Here is a 20,772-nt window from a genome sequence, read left to right on the forward strand (position 1 = left end):
CTTACTTTGAAAGGCTGAGTGTAATTATAGAGGCTGGCAACGAAAGACAGAGCAGCCTCCAGGGATACCCCTTTCCCATTCTGCCACTTACAGGGATTCTTGCCTTTGCAGTCAAGTTCTATCCTGTCCTGAGTAAGAAGCTCAGTCAGCAATGAGTGAGACAGTTTGCATCATTTTTCTCCTTTAGCCACAGTATTAAAAGGAGGCAGCTCTAAACTTTTTTTTTTTTCTTCACAGACCTGTGACTCACGAATGTCACAGAAAGAAGAAACCAATAAAAACCTATTTCTACACTTTAGCGTTTGAACTTCTCTTTTAAGGATCACATAAGGTAGACTGTTCACAGCTTTTGTTAATAGTGCTATTATAATTTATTATTATTATTATTATTATTATTACTGCTACTGCTATGACCTTCTATTTAGGCACCTTACATCCATGCATTCTGACAACAGGCTTAAGTTTGCAGCAGATCTGTGTGATGATGTCTGAAAGCTTTGTGCTTTTAAAAGCTCAGCGCTAGGGCCACCTGCAGAGCTTTCTGAGAAATGTACACCGCTTCCAAAGACTGTTTTCAAAAGCAATATTGGCTTCCCACGGCCAGGCCCTGTTCTGCTGAATGCCAGAAACTCCTTGTACCAGTCTCTCATCTCCCTTTGTGCTGTGCAGTATTTCTGCAGTAGTTTTGATGGCGGAGCAGGGAAGGAAATGCTATGGAGCTTTCACAAACTACAATTTGTCTATCAGCAGCACCCTCCTCCTTAAAGTTTACATCAAACCCAGTGCCAAATCTGTGGCTTAAACCCATCTCTGCACAAAGAAACTACAAAAAATAAAAACAATTCACCCCCACTTCTCTCTGTCCTATGCTAACTGTTTCAGTGACAGAGATTAGGTACTACAATCTCTTTAAAACCTTAAAACAAAGCATATTTTTGAGGTGGAAGTGACATGAGGAATGAAGAAAGAAATGGGACAGGAAATGGTAAAGAAAAGGAGAATGCACTGCAGTTTTAAAAGAGTTTTCCACTTGTTATTTTTATTGCCATTTTTGCATTAAACCTGAAACAGTTCAGCTGAAATCTATGTTAATAGGTAGCCATGAATTTTGTATATGTTATTAATTCTGAACTCTGTAAAGGCCATTTCTATTAGTGATATAAAAACCAGCACTAGCTGGAAATGCAGAGTGTTCCCAAATTCACTGGTTCTTCTGGTTCTTCTTTCTGTAGTGCAGGATGTTGCAAAAGAACCTCCAGAATTTAATTGCTGCACATGCAAATAAATACAGCAGAATAGAAGTTGTGTTTCTGTCACATTTACTCATTTCAGCACCTGCTTACTTTCCAAACTGGAACAAAAGGTCAAAGCACCCGGTAAAACAGAAATTATAAAGCATTTTGATTAAAAAATACTAAGCTAATTCAGTTTTCTGTTTTGAAATAAGAAGCGTTTTGATGTCCTGTTAACTAGTTGAATTCGCCTAAGTCAAATTATTTTGTTTCCAAAAATTATGTTTGTTTTCCAAAACCTTTTTTGTTTTATTTTCCTGAAAAATTAAACCATTTCCATGAAAATCTGGATGTCTGGAAACTTAATTTCCTATTCTGAAAAGAATTTTTGAGCAGCTCAACAAAAAACCTCATATCGTAATATAGCATTCCGTCAAATTCTTCCTACATTGTGAGGTACTGTTTATATCCTTCATGTATCTGTGATGGATTCTTACTAGTATTTCTTTTTTTAGTTCCCTTGTCAATATTAGAAGTTAATTATTACTCTTAGTGAATGTGTTGGAATTCTGCACAGCATAAGGACCTGCGGTCATGAACAGTCATGAACAGCTGGGATAGGACTTTCCAAAGTCTCTGTTGCTTTCTATTGCACAAGGAATGAGAGAAATGGAAGTTGCTCAGCAGGTTTTCCTGGTAAGCAAAGTGGAACAGAAGCTTCAATGTTCCAGGTTTTCCTGCAGCTAGTAGATACAAAGGTACAGTTTTCCCTTCAAATAATATCAAATCACACAATTTGAGTATAATTACCTAAATAATGATAAGGAGATATTTTTTAGTATGAAAAAGTAGACTTAACTGCTAAAAATTGAAAAGACAAATCTGAATGTGATTTAGTTTCTCAGGGTTTGTTCATTCATTGTCGTATCAGCTTCCTTTAGACCAGTGCCATGTAAGTGAAGTAAAGCAGTTTTCTATAAAACATTCCTGAGATCAGGCATAGATACTCTACATCACCTTTATCTTTTCTGCAACACTCCAAGGAATTCTTTAATAAGCATGTGGGATTTTAGATGCTTTTGGAAACCACCCAGGCTTTACTTTAAAAGAACACATAGTTGCAAGCAGAAAGATAAGCTACACAGTCTTGAGTTATATATTATACTCTTTCTCTCTCTCTATATATAGTTTTAGCTTAAGAGTCTTCCTCAGTCATCATCACGAGCAGAAGAGTACCTCTACATTTTCAGAGAGGAGTTGAAGATGCTGCAAAGAGGGCTCACACCATGCACATGAGAAAATTCCTAATGATTTTTTTTTCTTCACCTCTCTCCCCCAAATCCAGACAATGACTTGGATGAATAGTTCAATAGCCAACTATAATCAGCATACTAATTATATGACAATCACTGAAAAAATGTTCTAGCTGTTTTTAATTCTGTAAATATTCTAACATTTGTAGACAAAACACGTCAAAGGAATGCAAAACAATGCTATGTCCTTTTAGGACACATCCTAGTTTTCGTACCTGCAGCTTGTCACGTCTGGGAGGTATAAACTTGTATATTAGTCAACATGTCCATTGTAAAATATCCCACTACGGTGATGTTGAAATAGGTAGTTCAGCATAAAGCAAAGAAGTCCTGTGGTTTGTCTTTTATCATCATAGGAGAGGTGTCTCTAAACATGCAGTGAAAAAAAGACATGTATGTTCAAATAACCATTCAGAATCAAAGCTGGTTCTTAAAAAGATAGGAATTTTTCATTCACTTTTGTTCTACACCTTATAATTGACTCATGCAGTTTAAATGGTGGAATAAATATACTCCATCACTTTAGTGAGAGCTAATAATATGATGTTTTCAACTGGTTTTGTTGACTAGAATCTGGTGTGCCTGAAATAATTCCAAATGTTTCTCTGGAATGAATTGCTTAATGTGTAAAACAGGGTAGTACTTTTTACTGCATAAAATTATATGAAAATAATAAGCAATTCAGATGTATTTTTAAACACTTCCAAGCTCTAATGCTATATTAATATTCAATATTTTAGTAGAAAAATATCAATTTTATTGGAAAGAATGGTAGAATTATAAGAATAGCTGCATGGTTAGCCTAGATGGAAATAGAACTGATATGGGTTTAGAATTAAAATAAGGGTAGAACAACTACCAGCGACATAAACCAAACATCTAAACTTAGGATAGTTTGAATGGTCCCAAATTTGTTTTCATTGGCTTTTATGTGATGTTTCATAAAGTTATTTGGATGGAGCTGAGAGCTTACAGCAAACACAGTCTTCGCACAGAACTATTCTAGAGACCATCTTAATGTGTCTTCCCCTAAAAATTGTTAACAGAACAAGAATAAAGATGCTTATTACTTCCATGTCACTTGGGCAAGGCTGTCACAACAGCCTAGACTGCAAAAGTGGCATGTGAGTTTACAAATAGATATTTATTTCAAAAGGAAAATTCTCCCCATAAAATTTTACCCTTTTCTGTTTTGTTAACTGAGCATTTAATGCCAAGTGATCTGTCCTGCAGAACTGTCTGACGATCGTTTCTGTTTCTGCAACTTGTTCCTTAAAACCTAGCTGTGGACAGTTAGTGCTGGAACATTATGGCACCTTGATTGAACAAAGGAAGAAGAGCACTTCTCATTGAAATATGCTCGGATTCCTAAAACATGCCGGAAGAACTTGTCTCTCAAAAGGAATACAATGAGAGCAGATTAGTGTGGGAAGAATGGTTTAAGTTGTTTTTTGCCCTGTCATTCCTTGTCTGGGGTACCACCTTGCAAGCTGAGGCTGGCCTGAAGCTAGCCACGTGAAGGTTAGTCATCTGGTCTGAACAAATCACCTCAGCTCCCTCTGCAGTCCATGGAGGAAGATGAGCATATCTGGAGGGCTCTCCATCCTGCCCTAAGACAAGTATTTTACTTACTAAATACTAAAATATTTTACTTTACTTAGAAGAACCTCTTTCTTACTACAGTTCATAATACAAGCCTCAAGGATTAGCTCAAACTGGAGGCCCGTGTTCCAGATGACTAGAGCTAGGTGAGAGGAATCTTACCTTCCATGAAAAAATACCTTATGAGTACAACAAAAGATTGTTTAGATTCACACCAGGGAAAAAAAAGGAGATTCAAAACTGTCCTCATGAGCCTTCTGTTACTGTGCACCAAGTACAGCCCATAGCTGGAAAGTTTTCCCTCCGCTATTCTTTATGGAAAGTTTTTCTTCCTCTCCACCCTTTGCACCACTTGCTGAAGTCTCTTTGCAAATCTCTTTCAGAAAGAGATGGAAGATAAATACATAAATCTACCCGACAAACAGCTTTAGAGAGAAGACTATTCACGTATATTTCTTGGCATGGTGTTATGCATCGCTCCTTGTAAAAAATCTCAGTCCAGCTCTAGCTTTTTATACTAATTAAGAGTGATTCCTTTCTAAAGAGTAGAAATGAGCTACTAATGAGCTACTTGACATAATCCTCATTCTCAGTGAGAAATTTTTTCAAGATCCTAGAGCCTGATATGTGTTCGCCAAAGAAAGAATTGGAGACTGGAGATTGAGATCAGTACAATGAAATGTAGACTTCTTGTACAAAGAACCTGAATAAACCTACCTCTTAGTATTTTTGTTTTATGAAAGAGAACATACCTATTTGTCTTTACAGTGCCAGCCCAAGTGATGGCAAATTGCTTCCTAAAGTGAAACTGGAAGGGAGAACCTTGCCTTAGAAGGATCTTTTTCTGGGAAGATGTTCAGAATTATGCACTGAAAGATCTCAAGACAGGTAAATGGAATGGGGAAAAAAAAGGAAAAGAAGATGTGAAAGAATCCAGGTAAACTGAGTATGTGTACAGACAAAATGAGTCACCACTTTCAGGTTTTGTCTCTAATCTGACACCTGAGTAGTTTTAGAAAAGAGATTGAATTTTATGCAAATTAAAGAGTGTATTTGCAAATTGCCTGATAACTATAAAGCAATCCAGAATTAATTTTTTTTTGCTTTGTGCAAATCTTTTTATTGACTTTATTGTTCATTTTATAAAAGCAAAACAACTATTTCTCCAAATGGTTCTAGTTTATACTCTATATCTCCATGTACACATGCATGCATGTATAGCTATGTCTTTAGTGATGCTGGTGGGTGGTCTGAGAATTTATGAAAAAAGTTGGTTATCTATCTGGTCCACAGAGTGCTAACAAAAAGAGAGATTTTTGGATTATGAAAGATTTACATTTTCCCTTGGTACCCATTCCTGCAATTTGAAAATCTCTTGGTTTTGACCCTTTGACAAAGACAGCAGGGTGTGTGGTTTAGACAGGCAGATAAAATCCTGAAGGCATAAAAGAAAACATTTTTTTAAATTTCATGATCCCTGAATAAATGAACTTTCCTACTCAGGAGGGAATGATAACTTGGCAGGAATGTAGAGATTAAGAACACTTCATTTTCTATTTTCTAATATTTTTTAAATGAAAGTTTCTTTTCTACTACAAAGCATGAATCTCTGTGAAATTATAGGCTTAAAGTTGTTCAAATTTTTTTTTTATATACAAAATATGGAGCCATGAAAGAAAATGTTTTTATAGAACAATTCCATCCATGAAAATAACTTGCTCCTGCATTTATGCTAGACAGAGATGGGCAATAAGTCATAGAAAAGAGCTTATCATCAATAATTTCTACTTTGCTCTCATTGACTTATCTGAAACTCTCTATTAATTTTCTTCATTGTGACATTTAAAATCTTTATTTAGGAGATTGTATGAGTTGTGTGACTAGTTGATAGATACGTATTTCCAAATTCTTGAAACTAAGGACTGGAAAACAAATACTTTTGCAAATATTCAACACGATCCCAGTTAGGGAAGATTTTGCTCCATGAAGGCAACTAAATAGAATGAGTTTAGTAGCTCTGTTGGTCCCAGTAGCAGCTCCTTTTTTTCCCTTTATTAAATAAAATTTAACAGTTAGTTTCTCTTCCAGAACCTAATTCCAGGTCCTTCTAATTTAACAATTAGTTTCTCTCCTTCCAGAGTGTACTACCTGATTCCTCAGCCTCTTTTCTTTTTTTTTTCTTTTTCCTCAGCTGATCTGAAGAACCATGGCATTAGCAAAGTGCCTGTCTGGTTCTCTGCTTCACATATTTTCAGAATCTCTCTCTAGTCAGTGGAGCCCCAGCAGTTCCTTCTCACCCTTCTGATGTGGTAAGACTAGATGCAACTGCATCTAGTGCATAGGAAGCTATATAGTTCCAAATAAACATTAATCTCCAGAAAACTAGAGGTATCCATTTTCTTAAGTTTACTGCAATCAGGTTTTAAATTACTTTATCCACAAGATTTTAAAGATGTTTCAAAATAATAGCACTTCAAATCTCAATTTCCTATTTTTAAACTAAAAATGCTCTGAAACATGAAATATTCGTTCCTAAAATGTTTAATTTTCATCGCAAGGAAAATTGCATTTTCATTGCCTTCTAGCTAACAAATGAAAAAAAGGCAAAATTTCTGGCTTTGAGTCACTTTGTGAGTAGATTACAGAAGTATTCTTCAGAGCACCATTGATTGCACAAACCCACAGGGAAATGAAAGAATTCACAGTAATTCCCTAGAACCCTTGATCACCTCCCCCTGGTTTCTGTGAGGTGGAAGTGTTTCTGTTGTTTCTGTTGGGAACTGACTCACAAAAAATAAGTAGGACCTTCATGAGCCTGAGTGAAACCCTGGCCCTGCTGCATTACGGCCAAGTTTGTATGAGCATGTTCCAGAAGCCAAGTGGGGAGTGCTGCAATGTTTGAAAGTATCTAGACAAATTTGATAGAAAACTATTATTTTGTCTGGATGTTTTCTATTTCCCTTCTGTTTTCTTCTTGGTCTCACTTCGAGGCTTATAAAAGTAACAGAAAATATGAGGGGTGTCTCACCTGCCTGCACTGGACTATCTGCTTGCAACAGAAGGACAAAGACAAAATGTTCAAATGTAAGATAACACTGACAGAAGAAAGAACAAGAGTTTTTGGAGATGCTACTGCTCTGCAACTAGTTTTCTGTGTTACAACCAACTGCACTGGGACTCAGAGCTCTCTTCAGCGACTTCTCTAATGTTGGGTTTTATTTCTGTTATTCCTGTTTGAATATTGCTTCTCACATTCAGGTTAGTAAGACAATGATTGTTCCCCCCCAAGGTTACTACATCAGTATTACAGCTGTAGCGACAGACAAACTTTGTAAGCACAAAGCCTCTGTACTAACACAAAATTATTTACACACTCTATTGCCAAATAGAAAACACAATAATTACGTCAAGGTTTGCCCTTTGCCCAACAAGGCTTGAGGTAAGTGGGCAAGCTAAGCAACCCAGCCAGTTTCAAAGCTGACAGTAGCTTTTCCAAGTTTTAGGATCTTACAGCTGATACTGTGACTGAATACAAAGCAGAAGGCTTAGCCATGCAGTTCGCATTAATTTAATTGCAATTTTGTAGCTAAATACCCTAGATAGCACTAAGTAGCTCAGCCTCCATTACCGAAAGTCATGGACTAAAATCAGTCCCCTTGACTTCAGAAGACTGATATTTCCTTTTACATAAGATAAATGAAATGTACACTAAACTAATAATAGTATGCAACTCCTCCTTAAAAGTGTAACGGAAATACACTTTTATCCGTTACAAGAGGCAAACCTATCTGTTTCTGAGTGCAGCTATGTAATATAATTTTATTCTGGTGCAGTTAATTATATTTTAAAATTCTTTGTTAAAATGAAAGGCAATAATATACAGTAAAAAAAATGAATAAAAGAAGCATTATACCTTAAGAGGAGACATAAAAGGAATGCCTAACTGTTTTCCTAAAGGTGATAGTTCCATTGAAAAGAAAAATGTTGTATTGAACAAAGAAAAATGTTCTATTGAGAAGAAAAATATTACATATTTTCAGTTGATGTAGCATTTTGAGCAGGTGAATATGCCTCCATGCTTTAGAATTTCAGGAGTTTACAGCAGAGTGCCATGGAACAAAATAATTGGACAGAGAAATTAATGTCAAACTTCTGAAGGACTAAATGTTTGAGCCAGAAAGAGGGTTATAATTTCAAGGAGAAGACAGTAGCAATTGCAGACATGTTTAAGGATTGGCTAAAAATCAATTAACATAAGTAGCTAAAACATATTTTTATAGGACTCAATCTCTCAAGCATGTTGTCACATGCAGAATTCATTTATTTATATAATTTGGTTCTCAGAAGTGTGCATCAGAGTGGAAAATATAGTGTCAGAGATCTGTAATGAAAGTACTTCAAACTCCTAAGTGTTTGAAACCCAGCTGCAGAGGGGAAACTTTAATAGTATCATTAAAAAAGCTTAAGGTCTTTGGAAAAAGTATGTGAAGTCATTCGGGTATAATCAGCCACATAAACTGCATGTGACAGTGTGATCCCATGATCTCAACACTCAGTGAGAACTATTTCTGCTTCTGAAAGGGCTCAGATGAGTTATAGTGTTCTTCCATTTTTTAAATGTAAGTTATTATATTTTGAATGCAAGTGTATGTGTATGAAAATGAGTATGTGTGGAGGTATGGGAGGAATATCACCTTGTGTTCTGTACTGAGAGGATACAAAATAGTCTTTTTCCTTTATCTGATTAAATATAAACAACACAAAATTGTAAAGTAAGAAGAAAAAAATTATAGAAAACTCTAAAAAGCAAAAAATTTTGGTGCTTGTTCACACATACATATGCATACAGAATACGAGGCTTATATGCTTGCACACAAATTTGTATTTATTATTTGTCTAAATATGAACAGGATTCTTATTTAAGTGAAACAGTGATAACGTAAAATGTGAATCACAGATTTTTTAGTAAGTCTTTGGGCATCATTTCCCTGCTTTCTGAGCAATTCTCTTCCTCCTTTTCAAGAAAGAGGAAGCAAGTTACTTCTTACTCTTACCTATTTATACGTCAGCAATTGAAAATTCAATAAATGCCTTTGTGAAGAAGGAGGACTTTAATCACTAGATCCATCCAGTAGCGAGTTTCTGTCTTCTCAAAATGTGAAAAAGACATTTTTTGCAGCACCATCTCAAAAGAAGTTCAACAGTGAAAAGTGTGACTGAGCGACTCTCTCAGACATAGACATACTCATCATATTCTGGTTCTTAACTCTGTGATTCAACGTCAGTACAAATTCATTAATTTTGTTAGCATTCTTTTCTCTGGGAAAGTTTAGACTCTTTTCTGTCTTCTGATTTTCTTCTCTTCATCTTTTTTATTCGTTCTTTTGTCATCTGTCTTTTAATTCAGTTTAGTAGACTGTAAGAAAAAAGACATAGAAAGGATGTAAATATATGATACCAAAGCAGCTGAATTAGTTTTGATCATCCCTTCTCAGAGTTCAAGAGAGTGCCAGCATGGCTGCTGTTATTGTTGTCTTTTGGGTTCGCTCAGGCTGTGCAGTTTATTTGCTTTCCAGGGGGTCCAGTGCCTTGCACTTATTTTAACTTGGCAGTCTGCAAATCAAGGTAGCCATCAGTCTTCCCTCATAAGGAGTGATGTTCAAATAGTTCACTCGTACTTATAACCCAGACAGATTTTAATTGTAGTCATTAGGCAACTTTGCCTCCAAACATCATAAAATATAAAGAATGACTCCTCCAAAGAACAATATGTTTTAAAGTAAATGGTACGTTAAACTGCAGTACTTCCAGTCCCTGGCACTTGATTTCTGTTCATTTGAATTGTGGACTTAAAGAGTTTTAAGCTTGCTTTGGACTGAGGAACATGTCAGAAATATAATCACATCAGTTATGCTTTCCTTCCAGATTCTGAAGGTGCTTTCATGAGCCTACTTAATTAGTTACTGTATCCCTAGCATGGAGAGGATAATTGCTGTCATGAGTCACATGTTAAGTGTGATCTGGAAATATTCCAGAAAGCATCAAGATTTCTCAGATTTTCAATATTTGATGCTTCATGACTGTTGTGGGGTTTGCAAGGATTTGTGATTTCCTCTAGAAATGAAATGAGGCAGAATATATCACAGCTATTCACAACAAACTAAAGGCCTGGGAGGCCCAGCACCAGATCCATCGAGATGCATGTTAGTTTTCTTCTGCCTTCCTCCCAGTATTTTTTCAATTATTTTACTGTCTTTCTACTTGCACTGTGTCAGAGCACATTTTTATGCTGATGGTACGCAAGAAGTTCTTTCACATTTCACACATATCCATGAAGTTTTAACCCCTTTCCTTTGAATGAATGATTGAATCTAAGTATGTTGGGGGTCAACAGACTTTCTTTCTGCTGGCACTTCTTGCCTTTTCCAAAGGGATTACTTGATGATGCTTTCTGTATAATATACTCAGATCAATTCAATTTCTTTAAGTCTCCATTATTTTCCAGATCTTGTAGATCTCATTGAAGATCTCTGTTGCAAGGACTCTTCTTCACCTCTGGACCAAGTAATGCAAATTGGTTCAAATTAACGTTGCTCAGACTTAGTCAAATCTAAAGTACATTGAGCACATCCACAGGACAAGACATTTGAAGTGTCCTCCTGAATCCATATGCAAATAAATAACTAGAGTTCCCATGCACTGCCTGTTGCATGTCCTGAAATATGTCATGGCTTGAGGGTATACTGGAGAGCACAGTAGTAGTTCCATGGGAACAGCAGCGGAAAATGAAACTGAAAAGGAGGCAGCAAACTTGACTGTGGTATTATCCATAATTCAATAAACAACAGTCCCTTGATAAACTACACCAGGATTTTGCCTTGAGAAGAGCTAGTTTTAAACAAAAATGGACAAACTAATCTGCATGTAGTATGGATAATCACAGAATGCAACTGGGGGAGGTAACCAGGGAATTAAGTTCTTTTGCTCTGCACTGTCATGGGTACTTAATTCTGTAAAACCATCCAAATCTGAATATAAATAAAATATCTCTTTCTCTTGCATACTACCATGGAGGATCTTGATCCCTCTCTCAATGAAACATTTCAGCAGGCATCCAAGAGGGTCTTACCCACTCTGTGGCTCCTTCCTGTCATCAGCCCTGACCTGCAACTACTCAATGTTGCAGGTAAACCTGCGACTTTATTCAGCTGGAGCAACCCAGTCTGACATCACCTCCTCTTCTTACAGCCATCACTGCACAGCTCACTCTCATCCCTAGAGCACCATCCGTCCTCTGAATGGAAGGAAGTTTTACTAAACAGGAGTGCTATTTGATCATACATCTATAGCTTTTTTATGTAGTACACATACAACGACAGTGAATTTACATTGAAAGGGTGATCTTACGTGATTAACTTCTTACTTTTCAGGGCTCAACTTTGTTTCAGTAAATTCAAAGATATAAATAAATAAATAAATAAAATCTATGCATTGACTAAGTTACCTCAGGGTCTGCAGAATCTTATAATTCTTTTTATTTTTTCCTTTCTTTATTTTTTCCCACTATGCAAATGCTGTTTACTACAGGCCTCTAACCTGAAAGACAGTGAGTCCTTAAAGCACAAAAATGCCACACATTTCAAGCTGATGTTGCAACAAGGGTGGGGTGTCACATATTTTGTACATTTAACAAAACTTAAATGTGTAGATGACTAATGTTAACAGACATTAAGACATATGAACTACTATCAAGGCAAATTGTTCTGATGTTTGCTTGTGTTTGAATATATGCATGTAATCCTCATGCTGGCATGAGAATGTGACAATACTTACTGTAAGTACCTATATACTTTGGAAAAGCTAGGTGATTATCTTTTAAGAGCACTAAGGACATTTTTATTTTCAGAACATAACTTCTCTGAATTTACATAAACATAGGAATTGTGTCACATTTTGGCATGTGCTATTTGGATACACCTAAAAGAATCAATAGAACAAAAAACACTGAAATAATTTATCTTTTGCAGGTCCAGATATCTTTTGTTATTATATGGGGAGAGGCGGTGATTAAACAGCTTGAAACACCAATCGTGATGAAAAAACACATGTATTTAATGTACTGTCTTGCTCTTTGTGTGTGCTGTAGTGACCTACTGCTTCATTCCTTCATTTTGGCTCAATCCAAAAGCTATTGAATTCAGTGGAAAACCACCCACTGACTTCAGTGGGGAGTAGATCAGTCTCAAAAAATATGTAATAGGACAGGGTAAAAACTGATTTAATGCCACATATTACAGTCCCTCTTCCACAGCAGAACTTGCAGCTCTGTCTCAATAGCAGTAAGCCAGAATAAGAAAGGAAGAGGCAACTTCACCTTCAGCTGGGAAGATCTTGGGTTCTCAACTCTCAACAGTAACTTTTTTTGCACTGTGTCCAGTATCCACACCATAGAGTTGTGGCCAGAGGGGCTGAGTTGGAGGCATAGACAAGTAGGTGTGTAAAAGCAAGCAGTTAAAAAGTAAAGACTTAAAATCCAGACAAAATTGCTCACTATGCTTTTGGGGGAAAAAAAAAATCACTGCTGCCTGGGTTTATGCTGCCTTTTCAGTGTTGAGTCATACAGGTTTGGGATAGTTTGTTGAAATCAGCGTATCTTGATTTACCAGCTTCTCAGCTGTCCTTTCCTTTGGTCTCATCTTCCACTGGGGCTTAAATTGTTAGAGAAACTGTGTCAGATTTCAAATATCTTTCTGCATTATAGATTTGATAACAAATTGGAGGAAAGTAAATAAATAATATAAATGTAGCCTGGAAATGTTCCCTCAGCAGCGTGGGCTTTTCATGCAGAAAAAGTAGCTGTCAGAGGTTATGAGGTTGGAAATTATCAAAATCAGAAAATAACTAAGAATTGAGAAATTATAGTTTTAATATTGTCAATAAAATGAGGAATTACTAGGGCTTTCTCCTTAGTGTTGTTAGATGAATATAACTACATTAATTTTGATGAGACCTACATTCACAGATTCAGAGGAAAATGGCTGAAGAACAACAAAACCTCAATGCAGTCTTTTTACTTCCAGGATGATTTATTCTCCAGAATTTCAGCAGAGGTTGAGAAAGTAACATTAATCAGCTCTAAATTCTGAGGTTTCTTACATTATTTTTTCAGCATTTTTTGGTTACTCAGGAAGAACAGGCAACTGGGAAGGAAAGTTTGAAAGGTATATTATTCTTTGAGCAAGGTTAGGTTAGGTGAGGTTAGGTCTTCTGTTCATGTTGCTCTCATCAAGGAAAAAACAGATTCTCTGAGACTGTGTTATGATGGATGGTGGTGTTCATGGGTTGAACCCTTCATGTGCGATTATACTTTGCATGAGCAAACTGACAGTACAGATAACATAGATAATTTGTGTGCACTCATTCTACCTGGGCATTCTTACTCCTTGACTTTTCACTTCCTTTTTCTGTTCTTAAATATGCTAAATCAAGATCTCTTTGTGATAACTGTAGAGTGCTTCCCATTACAATGGGAACTACAATGAATTACAAAGTTAATTAATGAGGAAACTAGTCTGGATTAATTCCTCCCCTCTGTTAGGCTGTTTCAGGGCACCAGCACAGCTGTAGCTTGTTCCTCCTACAGCTTATATTACTCCCACCTGATTAGTCTGACTGATGTTTGCTTGCATGGTAGGGAAAGGTCAGGAGAAGATTTTTGATTCATCTGCTTTCACACTGGGGACATTTTTTGTCTCCCTAATCGCAGTCTCTGGTCTTCAGGCAGTCTGTATGACAAATGGCCCTCCAAGACTCCTTCACTTTGGGAACTGCTTTAATGGAATTTTTATGAGCCATCAAGCAGAGTCCTCAGCTAAACTTGCCTTGGGTACAGAAAGAGAGAGAATGAATAAATTACTGGGGTCCACTGACAATAGCAGGGACAATAGGCTGTCAGTTGGATGTAACTTACCCCAGTAAAACACAAGACTTATAAATACTGCATGTATTTTGAGAGGAATTGAGGAGCTGCTGGAAATCATAAAAAAAACTCCCAAAAACTAATCCAGATCCTGCCCTGACCACCACTAACTTCACAAAAAATAGGTAAATTCATAAGAATACGTGGGGTTACCTACATGCTAGAAAGCATTGCCTACTTAATCACTTAGTTCTCAAATGTCATGAACGTTGTGTCTTGGATGTCCAGAACTTTCAACAAAACACAGTGCTTTATGTTGTAACGGCGTAACAATAATAATATGGCCAGTCTTCGCGAGCGAAGATTTGGGAAAGGTCATTAACCCTTCGAGCCTGCGCAGTGGATTTTTTTAGGTGAGACACAGCGTGCGCTGAACTGAGCCCACCCTTTAATCCTGTAATAAAAAAAAAAATGAAAGGGATGTAACGGCGTATAACTGTGGTAAATGTATCAGTCAGAAAGATCCCAAGTAGAGTATTAAACAGAAGAATCTGCTTAGCAGAGATACAGGAAATGTTTATAGGGATGCTGGCATTTATTTCCATATTATTTAAATAAAAATGCCTCATTGACAAATACCAGAAATGTACAGACATGACCTTAGTCTGACAGCCATTGCCCAAAGACAGCACCTCTTCCAGGGGCAGTGCTTAAATACGGTTGCAGAGCAAACCTGATTTCCTTTTATGCCAAAGTAATCCCCCTAGTTAATCAAAGGAAGCCATTTGATGTAATCTTTATGGATTTCAGTAAAGCTTTTGATACTGTCTCTCCCAGCATCCTTCTGGACAAAATATCCAGCACACAGCTGGATAAACACATCGTGTGGTGGGTGAGCAATTGGCTCTTGGGTGGAGCACAGAGGGTAATAGTGAATGGGGTGACATCAGACTGGCAATCTGTCACTAGTGGGGTTCCACAGGCCTCCATCTTAGACCCTGTTCTCTTAAACACCTTCATAAATGACTTGAATACAGGACTGGAAGGGACATTAAGCAAGTTTGCAGATGACACAAAACTGGGAGAAGCTGTTAACTCCCTCAAAGACAGGGAGGCCCTGCAGAGAGCCTTTGACAAATTTGAGGACTGGGCAATCACCAACCATAGGAAGTTCAACAAGGGAAAGTGCCAGATTCTGCACCTGGGATGGAGCAACCCTGGATGTTTGTACAGACTGGAGAATGAGGTGCTGGAAAGCAGTGTCACGGAAAGAGACCTGAGGGTCCTGGTCGATGGCAAGTTGAATATGAGTCAGCAGTGCCCTGGCAGCCAGGAGCATCAGGCAAAGCATTGCCAGCCAGGGAGGTGATTGTCCCGCTCTGCTCTGCACTGGCGTGACCTCACCTTGAATATTGTGTGCAGTTTTGGGCACCATAATATAAGAAAGATATTAAGCTATTAGAGAGTGTCCCAAGGAGGGCAATGAAGATGGTGAAGGGCCTTGAAGGGAAGTCATATGAGGAGCAGCTGAGATCACTTGGTCTGTTCAGTCTGGCAAAGAGGAGACTGAGGGGAGACCTCATTGCAGTCTGAAACTTCCTTATAAGGGGAAGAGAAGGGCAGGCACTGACCTCTTCTCTGTGGTGACCAGTGACAGGACCCAAGGGAATGGCCTGAAGTTGTGTCAGGGGAGGTTTAGCTTGGATTTTCAGAAGAACCCAGTGGTTGGGCACTAGAACAGGCTCTGCAGGGAATTGGTCACAGTACCAAGCATGCCAGGGTTCAAGATGCATTTGGATGATACTCTCAGACGCATGATGTGACTCTTGGGGATGGTCTTGTGTAGGGCTAAGGTTTGGACTCGATGATCCTTGTGGGTCCCCTCCAACTCAGCATATTCTCTGATTTTGTGAAAGTAAGCACTGGGCACATGCAAGCTTCCTGGTATGGAGCTTGAACTGTCAGCTGAAAGGATAAAAGGGTGGGTAGAGACATTTCTATGTCCCTTTTTTTGTTTGTTAAGGGGGCTTCTTGAATATAATATTTGTTACCGAAAACTGCATAACTCGTTCCATTTCAGGGAATTTTTTTTCTCTACCTAGTGAATACAGTGAACATTCTGTGGTCTGTGCTAATGAGCCATTCCTGAAGTCCTTGGATAATTCAGACCCAAATAGTTTTATAGCTGATGCCAAATTTACCTGTTTAAGTGCATGTAACATCAGTGGAGTCAAGCAATTGATACCATTGTGATTTAAGAAGACCAGCAGCTGTGGTGCAGTGCAGTCCTACTAGAACATGAGTAAATACAGTTAAGTTTGTTTAGAGCCCTAACCTCAGGAAGAGCTGCTAAAATTACCCTGGTTCTTATGAACTTTTAGTTTGGGATTGCAAATATTCCCTTTTGTCTGCACTGAAAAATAAAGTAGTGGCTGAAGCCTGTCTGTGGCAATGGTTAAGGCTTTGAAGTGACTGAAGGGCTCACAAGACAAGAGAGAATGGGTAGAGCAGCAGTTAGAGCAGCTAAACTGTCTTTTATACTTCAAAGGACAGTACCTGAGATCTCGAGCGACAAACATAAAGTAATCTGCCCTAACCTAGGGTGTGGCCTATACCACTAAGGATGAGGCTGTAGGTCTCCTCCAGGCTTTTGTTTTTGAGAGGTGATAAGACCTACAAGTACCAGTTTGCACACCACCTTGTAGTCCTGCAGGTATCTATGCCATCCTTTATAAAACTAAAACAAAGTGGGCCCTCTCTGAGAGCTTGTGGTAGTAAGTTTCACAGAGTAAAAAAAAGTTTTGGATGGGGGAAGAAATATAATAGTAAGATTTAGAAAGGGAAAGGAAGGTCACACTGGCTCTCAAGGCATCTGTGCTACTAAAGAATAAAACTAGCATGCTTTGAAATAAAAGGAGGAAAAAAATATGAAGGTTATTGAAACTGATAAGTTTACCTTGGCCTCATGTAATTTCCACTCAGGGTCAGACCCTTTTGTTGACTCAATGACAATCACACAATAGCTGTGGGATGCGGTTGGGCTGGACTTTTCCTGAATTACCTAGGTTACTTCTGTCACAGAAAAATTCACAGGGAACTTGAGTCACCTTTGCTGTTACTGTGATCTAGCAACAAGATAATACCACCCAATTAAAGGAAGTCACACAGTCCCACAGAAATAGATATATATACACCTCAGTGACAGTTTGTCAAATATACCATAGCAAAGCAAAATACCTAGCTGATATCTAAAATTCACTCTAAACAAAAACAAAGTTTCACATCCAAAATCACTCTAGGAAACTGAACCTTGTCTTGCCAGTGGTAATATCAAAGACCCAACATCAACCAAAGTGACACTAGATTTATTCCTTGATAGTAGTTTGATAACTATGGATGTCGTGTATCTGGACTTCTGTAAAGACTTTTGCATGGTCCGCCACAACATCCTTCTCCAGATTGGAAAGATATAGATTTGATGAATGGACTGTTGGGTGCATGAGGAATTGGTTGGAGAATTTCATTCAGAGTGTAGTTGTCAGTGGTTCAGAGTCCTGATATACACTGGTGACAAGTCGTGTCCCTCAGGGGTCTATGTTGGCATTAGTACTATTCAATATTTGCATCAATGACATAGAGGAAAGGATCGAGTGCACCCTCAGCAAGTTTTCAAATGACACCAAGCTGAGTGGTGCAGTTGACATGCCGTAGGGATGGGATGCCATCCAGAGGGACCTGAACAAGCTTGAGCAGTGGACCCATGGGAACCTTATGAGGATTAACAAGGATGAGTGCAAGGTGCTTCATCCTGGGTCACAGCAATCCCTTGTATCAATACAGATTGGGGGATGAATGGATAGAGAGCAAGCCTGCCCAGAAGGACTGGGTATTACTGGTGGGTGGAAAGCTGGTCACAAGGCAGCAAGGTGCTCTCGCAGCCCAGAAGGCCAACCTTATTCTGAGCTTCATCCAAAGAGCGTGACCAAAAAGGTTGAGAGAGGTGATTATCCTTTCTAATCCTCTCTGGTGAGACCCCATCTGGAGTACTCAGTCTGACTCAGGGATCCTTGGCAGAGGAAAGGCATAGAACTTTTGGAGCGAGCCCAGACGGGGATGGTCAGAGAGATGGAACAGCTCTGCTGTGAGGATAGGCTGGAAGAATCAGAGTTGTTCAGCCTGGAGAAGACTGGGGAGAACTTACTGTGGCCTTTCAAAACTTAAAAGGGAGTTGCAAGAAAGGTGGGAAAAAAACTTCGTAGTAGGGCCTGTTGTGATAGGATGAGGGGTAATGGTTTTAAATTAAAAGAAGGTAGATTTAGACTACATATAAGCAAGAAGTTTTTTTACAATAGGGGTGATAATACACAAAAACAGGTTGCCCAGAGTCACTATCCCTGGAAACATTGAAGGTCAGGTTGGATGGGGCCCCGAACAATCTGGTCTAGTTGAAGACATTCCTGCCTATGGCTGGGGGGATTGAACTAGATGATCTTTGAAGGTCCCTTCCAACCCCAGCTATTATATGATTCTATGATAGTGTGCCAGCACTCCAACAATCAACTAAATAAGGTTTTAAAGAACAAAGTTTCTATTTCTATTCCTACAGAGGTACTACATACATACGCAAAGTCAAGAAAGATGCATTAAAATTCTGAGGCATGTGTAAGGTTGTTGTTTTGTTTCATTTGGGTTTCTTTCTGTTTGACATTATATGTGTGCAGAAATAATTTTTCAGTGAGAAGGACAGTGTATATGTGTATTCCAGACAGATGGGGAAAAAATAAGAAGCGTGTAGAGTTAATGAGTTTTGGCAACAGCTGATTACTTTTCCCAAAGCCCCATTTCACACAAATTCTGTGTTCATTGCCTATTTTTGAGAGTGCATGCAGGAAGGAAGATCTGTTTATTATTTGATTTCATTACTGATTTTACTTGAAGAATAAGAAAAGTAGGTTTTCCCCTAACTTGCAGTTCCTTTTTTATTGCATTAATTTAAACTATAATTGAAGAATTTGTTTCCAGCTGTGGATTTGAGGTTTATTCAGTCTTTTTTTCAAGCATTTAACCATTTATATATAAATGAAAATATTTTTTCTTCCGTGGGGATAGTCTTTGAGGCATATAGCAATTTTTTCTGGTGTTAGGTTCTACCCTCTATTGTATCATTTGAAATGTTGGAAAGAATTTCTAAAGTATACATTTTACTTAGTGGCATGCAATTATAGTCTTTAGTTTAAACTAGTCCTTTTCTTTTAATAATGTGTTGTACATGGCTGTGGTTGCTGTTTTGACTTCAAGAGCAATGGTTGTGCGTGATCTATAATCCCAATAAGTTTTGAAAGGCTTAATTAGAGGTAACCTTTAAACAGGAGCAATATGTATTCGAAAGTTCATGCAATCTTAATACTACATAGCAAATCTAGATTTGAACACTGGCCTTTATTTATGAGATCTATGTGACACACACAGAGGCATTGACAGCCCAGCATTCTTCCATGGGCCGGACAAGGCATAGAACCAGAGCAGTTGCCCAACCATCCCCATGAGCAGAATGCTGCAGGAGATGGCACAGCCCACTTCTCATGGCACCAGATTTCTTCTTACTAAAAGTAGGTACAAGGCTGAGGTTAGGTTTGGGTTCTACAGTTTGAAGATAACTTACTTCTTAAAAAAAGAGCATGCTTAGCTTTAATGACTTTTTTTTCCATGGCCCAAAGTACACCTGAGTAACCCTCAGCAAACAAAGTTATCAGTGAACTCAATTTATTTTTCCCCACTAGGGAGGATTTTACTCTTTATGTTCCAATTCATCATTCCTGCTCATTCTCCCTTGAATGCTGTTAAGTAACCACCAGGGGCAACAGGAGTACATTGTAGGGCAAAGGAAGAAATAAGAGGAGTGAAGTCCATCTGGGCTCCTCTTTGGAGGGAGCTGGAGACTGGACTTTTTTCTCCTTGAGGAGATTACGCTACTGGCGAGACCCAGACAACACATATACCTTGGCCTTGGCCATAACCACATGGAGACAAATGGAGAAGATAAGCTGTGCAGCTCTCAGGACCATTCAATACTGAGCTACATTTCTGTCCCAGTTCAGTTCGTACACTTTAAGTGATATAACATCCAGCTTCAAATGAAAAGGCAGTGGGTTTTCTCCCGGTAGGAAGTATGTTATCCGCTATGATACACAGTGAACTCAATATACAGAGGGAACAAAGGGCAAATGTTTTGTTGATATTGTTTCCTTGTCTGCGAAGCTCAGTGGTTCAGAGTACTCAACGATCTTACACATTCAGAAGGTGATGACCAATTGTTAACAATCCTGTGAGCAACTTCTCCCAGCAGTTCTCAGAAAAAGCAGTGCTGTGATGACGGAAAGGCACAGGATGTTACGGGAGCCGTCTATGGCTTCTGGGATGTGGGAAGCAGAGAGCACTCTGTTTTCGGAGGATGCACGGCTGTAAACAGGAAGCTTTGCAGGGCACAGCTGAGTCCTTGGGCTCTGTGCAGGACAGAGGGAGAAATCTGCTGAAACAGGTAGTCACAGCCAGTGCAGAATTGTCAAGGCACAGACAGCGTGTTCGGATTTCCTAAAAATACATCATTCAACGTTGTCATTGATAGTCCATCAGGCCAGTTTATGAACTATTGTCTTTTCAAACTACAAAAAAAAAGTGAGCTCTGAAATCAAGGGCATTTTGGAAG

The sequence above is a fragment of the Lepidothrix coronata genome, unplaced genomic scaffold, assembly GCF_001604755.1.
Source record: "Lepidothrix coronata isolate B3197 unplaced genomic scaffold, Lepidothrix_coronata-1.0 Scaffold5, whole genome shotgun sequence".
NCBI lineage: Eukaryota > Metazoa > Chordata > Aves > Passeriformes > Pipridae > Lepidothrix > Lepidothrix coronata.